Source organism: Marmota marmota, unplaced genomic scaffold, assembly GCF_001458135.2.
Source record: "Marmota marmota marmota unplaced genomic scaffold, marMar, whole genome shotgun sequence".
Lineage (NCBI taxonomy): Eukaryota > Metazoa > Chordata > Mammalia > Rodentia > Sciuridae > Marmota > Marmota marmota.
Window position 1 is genome coordinate 26,686,431 of NW_026000093.1, and position 9,116 is coordinate 26,695,546.

The following is a 9,116-nucleotide window of genomic DNA, read 5'->3' on the forward strand; positions in this document are numbered from 1 at the left end:
TTCCAGAGTAGGTTTTCTTTCACACCATTTCTTATGTGCATTATATGACTTTCTTCAAAATGACAAATTAACCAATCACCTTGGTAGAAAAATTGATATTTACAATGAGTAAAGAATCAAAGAACACAAGCATGGTGGTTAGGCCTTTTCACTTTTCACATGACTGTATTGGCATTGGAATACATAATCTGAGCAGAAGAATTTTTTCACTTATTAATTTTTATCACTGTGCAGTACATGCCTTAAACATAAGCATTTCCATTGGAATCAACTATACAGAAATTTCCAGTGATATTTAAACATATGACTTTAAAATTCTTCTAGTAGCATTTTCCTTACCTCTATTACAATGGCCTCCAAAATCTTAATAGAGATTTGTTTGGTAATATAGATTAAAAGGCAAGGAATAAAATTTTTGAGTGGATATAAGTATCTTGATTCCTAACTGGCAAGTTGTACAAATAGATTTTCAATAAGAACGTTAACCTTCAGTAGAATTCCATAAAGTATATTGAGTGTAGCTTAAAATGTTTAATTTCAGACATCACCAATGGTAATCAGATAGGGATTTCAGAAAACAATTTATTCAATTTCAATGGAATTTCCATTTTACTAGCTGTAATCTCAAATATGTAAATGGTAGCCAAAGCTGGATATGATGTTTCAGTTAAGTTTTTTTTTTTTTTTTTGCCCATTGTTTCTTCTAGCATCTTCTTGCCAAATCTTCTGGAGCGCTTGTAATTTCCTCTGTACAGAGCCCAACAGGCTCATCAGCAGCAGAAGGTAAACATAATAGATGTGAGGAATTTCTGGAGATTTATGAGGTTTAGTTATTTTGAAATGTACACTCTGTCTGGCTATGCTTGTCCATGGCCACATGTGGACTCTAAGAATTGAAAATGTTATAAATGGGGCATCACTTAACCCCTTTTTAAGAGTAAGAGTTAGAAACAATTTTTTTTCCATGAGAGTATTTAAAGATTAAATTACTATATTAAAAGTAGAGATGTAGTAGAGATGAGTACTTTAAACATTACATTTTTAATCTTGGAATTTGATATGGATCCATTTTCCCTTGATTTGGAATATGAATTTTGATCTTTCTGTACCTTCTTACACTTCTCTACTTTCCATACATACTGTTAAGAAAGAGCTAGATAAATATATAAAACATCCCAATAGTATCAGACAATTTCTAATGAAGACTATTGACATTGCTTGACATTTGGCATGATGTACCGCCAGAAAGGAAATTAAAAAATACAAGCCATTATCCTAAAAACCATCTGTTTATGAAAATAGTTAATTTTATATCACTTTGTTGTGCATACAGATGACCCCTGGTGAAGGACAGAATGTGCCTCTCTCATGATCAAGATAGATTCCTTGCTGGTAACACTGTCTTTTCCAAGGACTCCATTGGTATTAATTAACACATTGTAATGTTCTAAAGCTCTAGTGTGCAGGTTGCTTTTCTCTGCCAGGTATTTCTCCATATCTTTTCTTTCAAATGTATCTTACTAGCAGAGGTTGATGTAGCATGAGAAGAGCAGAGAAGGCCTCCTTTTCTTGACATTGTTTACCAGTGTTGCCTGAGAGAAGGGCTTTTAATCATGGATGTGATTTTGTCATGGCATTACAAAATGGCATCACTCTCAAGGGCTTGCATAAATGATAGCGTAGATCTTATAGAGATAATTGTTACCGAGAACATCCCTTTAACCTGAATCATCTTCCACAGATGGCTAGAAAGGCAGAAAGGTAGTCTTTTATGAAAGGCATGTATTAATAAAAGCTCTTCTGATTTTGGAGATGAGCTCAGATCAGGTGTGGTGGCATGATGCCTTTAGAATCAAAAGAACTTTGCTTGGTGGCTTGGTTGATTTTTGTTTCTTCTGAATAATGGTAGTGCTCCAGGACATATCTAATTTAATTACTAAAATCACAATACTATCAATTTGTATATAAGATTTAGAAGAATAACAGATCACAGTGTTTTGTTTTGTTTTTTAAATAGTGATTTCTTCAGATCTCTCCTAGTCATTGCTATTGTGAAGCTAGGAAAAAATGAAAGTTTTATTTTGCTGTATTCTTGTGTAATGTAAATAAAATATGGGGGCCCCTTAAAAGCATTATAGTATCTTTGAGAATTATAGTGAAGCTAATAAATTTCAAAGAGTAGTATAACATAGCCATCACTTGAAAATGTTTAATTATTAATGGAACCAGGATACTATCTTGAAACAAAAACAGGCTTCTGTTTAATTTTTTGATATTCTAAAACAAAATAAGTAATAACTTTTCTTCTCTTGCCCAATTTACTTGGGGCTTCCAATTGTAACCATGACAAATACAAATAAATATGTTAAAAATTCTCGGACAAATTAAGCAACTCAGTATCTTCCCATTTTTGTAAGCTTCATGTGTTCCTCATCTGTGGTTATTTTGAGGCAGAATTACTACACAGAAATTTCTTCTAGACTGTGAAGATAATGTATAGAAAGTGAAATAATACAGTGGTGGTAACCCTGCTTTTTAAAATAGTCTCCTCTGCATGTAATATTCCTGTTATTGTTTGTGCTGGAGTTTCTCTTTCTAGAATATTTCTTTATTAAATTTCTTGTTTGAGAAATAAGATTAGATTATCTAGTCACAGCTGTGGATGCCTCTTGATATTTTGCTACACAATTGATAGTTCATAAAAGCCCAGCACTATTTGGGGATTAATTTTTTTTTTTTAAGATATGAGACAATAAGGCTGCCTCTCTGATTTTTTTCATTTCTGTTATCTAACTTTTACCAGGTTTATACTAGTTATTGACTCAGTAAATATTAAAAAAAATGTTGATATACTGTCAATATTAATGTAGATGTCAAACCAATACTGGTCCCTAATGTATGTAAGAGAAAGTGTTTTTTACCTTGATACAGAAAGGCAGTCATGTGTGAGATTTAATATACATCCTAATCTGTCTTGTCATTGCTCTAGCCATGGGTGATGTGCTAATGTGCAGGCCGCCATTTTCTTTTTCTCCTCACACAATGGAATAGATACCCATGAATGACAGTCAAACTCCACTCTGTAATTATTTTGAGGACAGTTAGAATATGCAGCAGGAACACTGCAGGGTTACCTTTAGACTTAAAGTCTATGACTTATTTAAACATCCAAGCAGCCTGTAATTAACAAAAACAAGCTTCTTTCAAAGGTCCATTCTTAGGCACACTGAGAATTATTTAAAAAAAAAGAAAAGAAAAAAGAAATCTTGAGTGACTTTTTATTATGTTTAAATGTAATAAAATACTGAATCAGATTTAGTTCCTTCTTTCCTTTTTAGCCTATCAGCATACTAACAGAATATGCCAATACATTTGCTCATTACTTGATCAGTTAGTATCATTAAAATAACAAAGTTCAACAAAATAAAAATATGAAATACATAAGCCACAGTTAATATTACTTAGATCTCTTCATTTCAAGTAAATGCAAATATTTAAATTTACTACTATCTTTTAAAATATCTGATGAAATTTTAATATCATGTGTTAGTTTAGAGTAACACAATTTTTAGTCATGGCCAAAAGTATAATTTTATTTACATAAATTTAAAATGGAAAGCTATATCTCTCCACAGTAACTTTCTACAATGAAGAAAATTGTAATTTTTATGAGACTATGTCATACTGACTGAGTCAAGTGAATTTTATTCATATGGGGCAGTAACATGGTTAAAAATGTGTATATTAATGAAAAAGGGTTTATGGTATTCGAGGTATCTTGAATATACTCTTTAAATTTTGTCAAAGAAGTTGAAGTAGTATTGTATATCATCATCCTATGCTGGAAATTGAAAAAAGTGACAAAATTTTCTCTGATAATATTTGCCAGTAAATATTACCTTAGAAATAATTCAATTGGGGGGGTACTATTTTTAGAGCAAATGTTATAAATTTGCCTTCCTACTTAAGTTTCCTACAAGTGGCTCTTCTTTTTTGAGAGTAATAATATAAAGGCTAAATTGTTACCTTATGTTTTCTTTGGGTAGGTTTGTGACCACTGACAGTTATAATTTACAGAAATTACAATGATTATGGACATTAACATACTTGACAGCAGCTATTATTTTTATTTGAAATACAAAGACTTTCAGTGGATAGTGGACATTAAAATCTTGTCTATAGATGCCAAGTGAGGGGGAGAACTGAGGCAGTTGTTCCAAGAATTTTGGACTGAGGTGACAGATTTTTCCCAATTATGTAGATGGTTCAGGTGCAAATGACTGTTTGACTGAAGTGTTCTCCAGTTTCTTTGTATATGTCTTGATACCAAAATTATTTATTGCCAGTAAGTCAAGTCAGATTTTGACTCTGAATATGAATTAGCTCATTGAGAATAATAATAAAAGCAAATATTTGTTTGCCTTTGGTTTCCTCAAATTATGTAATACTCTAAATAATCCTGTGATCCATATACTATTATTATTCCAATGTTACAGATAAGGAAACTGAGACTTAGGGGATCAAATCTGTTTACAAATTTATACAGCTCCATTATGCTAGTAAAGGAGCTGCCAATTGAATAGTATATTGATTCCAGAATCCAAGCTTTTAACTATATTCTAGAAACCAACTCTCTCTATATATCGAAAAAGAACAGCCATTTTGAGACAGAACCTACAAAAAGTAGCGTTTCCATGATAATCACCTACTATTTGGAAACAATGACAAAATTCTGTTTGTCATTATTGTCTTCCTTTTCACCCACTATCACTGTCATCTGGAAAAACTATTAACAGTATTCAGAACAGTTTCATACAGAATACCTGATATGAAGTCAGACATTGGTGACCATGAATTTTGCTTTTGTTGAGCATTGCAGACAAAGCGATGACATGAGTTTATGTAGTTCAGTGGAAAAACTTGGGGGGGGGGGCTATTAGCTTTGATGAGACACAAGGGAATGTGATATAGTAAACAGACACATCAAATATGTCAAATTTTCAACATTTTGATATTTTAATAATGATGTCTTTTAGAATACCTAGTATATATCAGATTTTGTTTAAACATATCCTGATAACTAAATCATATGAAGTTAGAAATTACACTGCTTTATATTACTAACTGTTAATAACATAAAATGTAAGATACAATAATTACATCATTGATACAAAATAAAAAAAATCTGAATAATTGAGTCCTCATAGGTGAAACTTTACAAGGATCACTGATTGCAATTTGAAAACGAGAAGCCCCTTTCTAAGAGTATGCCATGGTTCACAACACTTTTGAGGCTGTATCTTCAGGCAGGAATCAATCATAGCATGACTGCTGTCATTTTCTGAGACGATCGAATGATCAACATATTTATTTTGCCATAGGTTGATAATGAAATCTGTTAAGTTATGGTTATACAATCTCTTCTTGTAAATCGAATAATCACTATATATAAATGCATATTATATATCCCATGTTATAACTGTTTAAAATTGTTTTCAATTCAGCAAAGATTAAATAACTTTTTATAGGCATAGTATTGGACAAGTCCCCAACAAAAAATGTCTTTGTGTTCTAGTTTACAAGTTTAAGGGGAAAATGTGATGAATGTGATCAAGTGTTACAAGATGGATAAAAATGGGTTATAGGAACCCAGACAAAGTAGCAAATACATAAATTTGAAGGAAAATGGGCAACTACAGGATGAGAGAGGATTGAAATATGGGCATGATTTCAACAGGAGAAGAAGGAAGTGATTAGGTAATGATACATCAGAGGAAGTAAAACATGGTAAGCAAAAGCTCTGAGTTTGAAAACCACAGGGTGTGTTGGAGAGGTCAGTAGTGTAGTTTGGCTGAGACATAGGGTACATGATTAGGAAGCAAGACTGAAAGCATGAGTTAGGCTTAGAAAAAGATCATTAATGATTGATGATGATGATGATGATGATGATGATGATGATGATGGTGATGATGATGACCTTTCTAAATAATCTCTATACTTATCTTGATTTTAGGGACTTTACACATATAAGCTCAGTTATTTCTCACATTAATGGTAAAAAAAACAGTATTGCCATTGTTCCTTATTTTATAAATAAGAAAACAGATGGATTCTTTAGAGTAAATAAGTTTGCCTGATAGTTACTCAAGTATTATCAGAGATCACAGGAGACCTAAGGGGTTCAGAATCTTATTATTATAGAAAGATATTAGGTTGGACAATAACATAGTCATCCCCATTAGGATATTTTATTTCTTCCTTTCTTACTTCCCAGCGTGAACCACATGTTCAAGATCCTTTCATATTCTTCACTGTGTTATACGTATTCCCAAAATTACAATTATTTCTTCTCATGCCACTTCCCCTTCTTCTCCCTTCTTCCTCTGCCCCTCCACTCCTTCTTTTTTTACTAAACAATTGTGTGTATCATTTTATGGACTGGAATTCATCTTCTTATTTCTCAAAGCTGTAGCCTATACTGATATGTATTCCTCATCAGTGATCTTCTCTAGTACGTCCTTTATCATACGACTTAGCACACATTTACATACTGAATTTTATTCTTGATTATTACTTTATCTGTTCTAATCTTGCCTTTTGGCTCTCAGGCTAGATTACAATGTTTGTATATATGTCTCCTGCTGCTTTTGATATAACCTGCATGCTGTTTAATTTATAGTAGGGATTCTAGTAAATTAACTAGATGGCTTCTGGGTTAGTTCTGGTCAAGTAGACCCTGGACATGGAAATGTCATTTTGGGATATTTGGTGACATTTAACAGCTGGTTAGTTGAAAACTGAATTTCTCCCAAATCAGTGCTGCACACAGTCATTTATTATGAGATCTATACAATGCCGTATCATTAACCCCATTTTATTATAAAAATCAGGTTTTTCATTCATTGTATACAAAGGAAAAAGATAAAGTATTCAAAGTGAGAGCCTGAATAAGCTGTTTAACCTGATCATTATTGCTGTGCTGCTTATTTTTTGATTGAACAGATCGGATTATTTTAGCATGCTGTCCACATTGCCTTGATGATTAAATTGGATACATTAATAAAGTAAATCATGAAAACATTTATTTCACACCAGTGTGTTATTTTGTATTCTGGAAAGTTTACAACCGAAGTGTTTATTTGTCATTATGTGGGTAGACAAAGAAGTCAGCTGGCTTGATATTAAGTGACTTCCATTATTGCCTGGCTGTTGGCTTATGTAAGACTAAACTAACACATGATTGTAAAAGTCCTCAAAAGAGCAATCAAGCATTTTGGCCAAAATCCACTCCTGGATGAGTAGGAATTAATATCAAAGAGCACACCAACAGACTGTTTTGACTGTCTACAAGATGGTAAACAAACATTTTGGCTAAATTCTGTCTTTTGATTATGACATAATAGAGTAATTTGAAAGAAACATTTGTATGAAGTGCTCTAATGGGGAATCATAGAGAAAAATTACCAAAGATAATGAGCGAGCCTTAGACTATATCTGTGTTGTACAAAAACAATATCTTCTCAGGAAATAAGCATGTGCATATCATGGTAAGCAATTGTTTTTAGCTTTTTACATTAATAAAGATAGCTAAATGACTGCAGAATCTCATTTTCACTTTCTACTGTGAAGACAGTACATTTAGCATTTAACCAGTTTAAATTGATTTATACAGTCCAAGTAAGCATTCAGTATCAACATAGATCCATGGGTCAGAAGTATCTAGTTTATTCATCTCTGTTAATCAAATTAGTTAGATAATTACCAAATCTTCATTTCAATTTGTGGATTTGAGATCTGAATTATCTTGATTTGTTTGTATAGGGTTTTAAAAGTTTAATTTCTATGCTATTAATGGAATTGAAAATAGCATTAAATTATTTTAGAAATAATAGCCTATTCCATTAGTGTCTTTGTAGCCTGTCATATAAATATGTAAATATATGTGCATATGCATTTAGAAAAATAATTTTTCAAATTTTAATGCACAGCAGCATCTTCTGAGACATTATGCTTTGCTATGTAAATGCGTATTTGAATTTCTCCTAAAGTGTACAATGTATGCTTGATTTTGTTTCAGATTTGATTTCATATGACATGACAGCAACTCCTAAAAGATTATTTTCCTCATTATTATTCTTTTCCTCATTGTGATTTCCTCATTATTAACTTACATCAATATATGAGTTGTTCTGTTGATGCTTATCTATATCTTCATATTGAAAATAGAACAGTTGTTCTAGAATATCTGGATATTTTTATAAATTATTTGCATATCATTAAGTGGTCAAGAAAATACACTTTTCACTCAAAGTTGCCCAAGGGTTTTTCTAATAATAATGTATTGTTAGTGCACTCTATATCAGGAACCAGGAACTGTGATATACTCTAAAGGTATTATCTAGTTAAACTTCCTCACAGACAGATTGAGAGGGATATTATTACTGTCTTTGCTTTCATCCTAGGAAATCAAGGCAAAGATACTTAATAATCCAATGAAATCACACAGTTGAGAAATGATGGAGCTAGAATGTTTATCTGGCATGGTGCCTATATATTTGCCATCAAACATCATGATAATGAATTATTATGAAGTTAGCAGGCCAAAGTACTGAAATTAGCAGACCAGTGTACACAAGTATAAAAAGTTGAAAAGATGTGAATTCTTCCTTTGAAACATTACATTTCCAAACAAGTATATAGTTAAAGCTAAAATTTTGATAATCAAGTTTTTAAACTATTGACTTAATAAGATAGCTGTTTACTAATGAATCAAGTTTTCTCTTCTATAAAAGGAATAAATCTCTGGTTCTAAGTACTTGTTTAACCAGCACCATTAGTTATCTTTTTCTTGGCCTTTTTTTTTCCCTCTTTGGTGATGTGAAGGAGAGCCTCATTTTAAATTCAGCAGCCTAATTCTGAAGTTGAATAGTTCAGTTACAGAAGCTTGCTACCTTTTAGGTTCCCAGGGGCAAAGTTTAAGTTTCCATCCAGGCTTGCCTGAGCATGGGAGGATGGATTACTGGGGTCTGCCGTGGTTGAGTAACAGCCACTCAAGCAGAGAAGAATTTTTAAAGGGACTGGGAGGCCCATGTCTTGAGATATATATATATATATAT

At 32.2% G+C, this 9,116-nt stretch overlaps 1 protein-coding gene across 1 annotated transcript in view; it reads left to right on the top strand.

Annotated features, from left to right (window-relative positions):
* Positions 1–9,116, top strand: part of Zfhx4 (zinc finger homeobox 4) — a 184,769-nt gene that overhangs the window by 100,022 nt on the left and 75,631 nt on the right.